The sequence below is a fragment of the Brassica napus genome, unplaced genomic scaffold (genome assembly GCF_020379485.1).
Source record: "Brassica napus cultivar Da-Ae unplaced genomic scaffold, Da-Ae ScsIHWf_55;HRSCAF=95, whole genome shotgun sequence".
Lineage (NCBI taxonomy): Eukaryota > Viridiplantae > Streptophyta > Magnoliopsida > Brassicales > Brassicaceae > Brassica > Brassica napus.
In genome coordinates, this window is record NW_026016620.1 from 21,743 (window position 1) to 24,832 (window position 3,090).

The window sequence follows — 3,090 nt, forward strand, 5'->3', positions numbered from 1 at the left end:
AACTCCGACGACATGGCTACACCAACCGCTGACGCACAGCTCACTGCGGTATAGATCCACAACCGGTGGTGGTGAACGGAAACGAACTCGGCAACGCTCCTGCTTGGTCGCTCCTTCTTCCATATACAAATGTATCAACAATCATAGAAGAAGAAGAAAGGTGGGAATGAAGAAGAAACAAAGAGAACGTGAGGGAAGAGAAGAAGAGAAAGACATGGGTGGTGCAAGCAACGACCATGGCGGCTTGCCATCGAGAGAAAAAGATCATTATATATATATAAAGTTGCTTTGTGCTTTATTCTCAGGCGTCCATGTCACCAAAGAGGATGGGGCGTTTTTAGACACGTGGTGGCTCGGTAGTGTATCGGTGTTTCTCACTCGTTTATTTCTTTTAAAAAATTCTTACGCTCACGCGCATGACGTTTGTTACGGTGAAGTGTTGTTTTCTCTAATTAGGCTTCGTTTATCTTTTTAAAAATTGAGTCCGCTTCTTATTTGAAACCCATATGTATTACGTTCTTCTTCCTTCTTTTTCTTGTGGCTGATTCTTTGCCGACGAAACCAAATCCCGACTAAAGACGACGCCCTTTGATAACCGTAACGTTTCGCAAATTCTTTAATCCGTCATTTAATTTGGGTTATTCCTTCATTAGTCCATAACTCCCACATTAAAATTTCGATCTACCTCTTCGTTTCTATTGTAACCCCCTGAATCTATGTGATGGTTATACCGATTCTACACCACTATATATATATAGACCCACAGTGAGTCTCCTCCACATATATTTCCGTCAAGCTCCCCGGGAAGACAATGATGCTGATTCCATCTGGTCGCACTTTTATATATATAAAGTTGCCTTGCGCTCTATTCTCAGGCGTCCACGTCACTAAAGAGGATGGGGCGTTTTTGGACACGTGGTGGCTCGGTAGTGTATCGGTGTTTCTCACGCATTTATTTCTTTTAAAAAATTCTTACGCTCACGCGCATGACGTTTGTTACGGTGAAGTTCTGTTTTCTCTAATTGGGCTTCGCTTATCTTTTTTAAAAATTGAGTCCGCTTCTTATTTGAAGCCCATATGTATTAGGTTATTCTTCCTTCTTTTTCTTGTAGCTGATTCTTTGCCGACGAAACCAAGCCCCAACTAAAGACGACGCCCTTTGAGTCCGTAACGTTTCGCAAATTCTTTAATCCGTCATTTAATTTGGGTTATCCCTTCATTAGTCCACAACTCCCACATTAAAATTTCGATCTATCTCTTCGTTTCTACTGTAACCCCCTGAATCTATGTGTTGGTTATACTGATTCTACACCACTATCATTCTATATATATAGACCCACAGTGAGTTTCCTCCACATATATTTCCGTCAAGCTCCCCGGGAAGACAATTATGCTGATTCCATCTGGTCACACTTTCATCGAAACGGTTCGGTGTTTCTCCAGCATCACTCGAAAGTCCGTCGAGCTCCTCTTAGTCGGCGACCACGGAGACTCATGATCACAGATGAACAAATCGCTCAGAAACATCGTAACCTCAATTTCATATGTTTTAGAGATGTGAATATGATTTAAAATCGGAAATAGGAGACAACAAACCCGGAGAAAGACGCTCTGCTTCACAATCTAGTGATAGATTGATTTCGACTAATCTCAACGCATGTTCTTTCTTATAATTGGGATCATATGTTTAACAAGCTTTAGTCTTGGTTTGTGTTTTTTGTTTTCACAAGGTATGGTGATTGACCGATTCTGGACAACCGCAACAGGTAAAGCCCAATATAAAATCTGGCTCTTTTGGTCGATCTTCCACATATCAGCATTTCACTGCGTCTGAACCTATTGCTTTTTTTTTTCAAAGCTCAATGGAGATGATGAGTTGATGTCGTATCGTGTTCTACCAAGTGTTGGTCTGAATTACTTAAAAAAATTAATTATATGCATAAGCACAGTGGACAAAGTTAGCTCATCTAATATAGTACCTTTTACTCACTTTAATCTTCTTCTTTTCTTTGTCTTGGTTTTTGGTTATTCTTCCGTGCATTGGATGGAGTGGCTCATTTATTTGAAGCTTCAGTCTGAAGGTATGTCTGCCTTAGATTACGTATGATAGTTATTGGCTTATAGAGCTCCTTGATTTAAAATCTGTAGCAAGTTAATATGGAATTTTATTTGGCACCATCTTCATTTATCCCAATTAGTCCATGAAATCTAAAATTGCTTATATGTACCATCAAATTTCTATAGAATATTTGGCTGAGATAGTGTTTGTAAAATGTATGTTTGTACAAGGTTCACGATGGACAAATTATGAATCTCATGAACCGTTATATTTTTTTGACTTTTACTTTGATGAAATTTTGAGTATCTAAATTTCAATGCAATTACCACGATTATAAGCAGGTCTTCAGCTACCATGTTTAAGATGGCTAATCTGGTAGGATTAGATTAGAAGAGACGGGGAAAAGATATAGATTGGCATCCACACAACAGTGAACTTTTTTCTCTGTGTATGCCTCAATTAGGAAAGAACATCGGCGTAAAAGACAGCATCACCGAATAAACCAACGTACGTAGTCTTTTCTAAATAATCCTTACACCTATCTCCTGAGAAACCACTCAAAACTTCCCATTATGGTTAACTTCTTTTCTTTTTCAGCGGTGGGAGTTGACCCACCTAACCAACAAGAACAAGTCATTACTCAAAATTGCATTCAAAGTAATATAAGAATATTCACAACCTCTGTTGGTAACATAATGTCACGCAGCATCGCTATGACTGTATTTTTTTTCTTTTCTTTACGACTGCATCACAATACTCTCATATATGTTTACGCATCTGCTACTATATTTCTTACACAAAATCCCTCATGGTCCGTTGACAATTCAAACAAACACACTAAAACCCAATGATACGTACTGCCAATATAGCTCAGGCGATATGAAACAATATAAGCCTTAAAAAAAACAAATATAATTGTTCTAGACTTAACACCATCAAACTTGAACCTTTTATATACAATTAAGTAAAACATATAATAATACACAAATAATCTCACGCAAATAATGTATTTCAATAGAAAATACAGCTGA

The 3,090-nt window shown here is 38.1% G+C and overlaps 1 long non-coding RNA gene across 1 annotated transcript; it reads left to right on the forward strand.

Annotated features, from left to right (window-relative positions):
- The first annotated feature begins 896 nt into the window (after positions 1-896).
- LOC125604468 lies at positions 897-2,854 on the forward strand. Its single transcript, XR_007336229.1, has 2 exons — positions 897-2,566; positions 2,657-2,854. It is a non-coding gene; the product is annotated as an uncharacterized LOC125604468 (long non-coding RNA).
- The last annotated feature ends 236 nt before the right edge of the window (positions 2,855-3,090 follow it).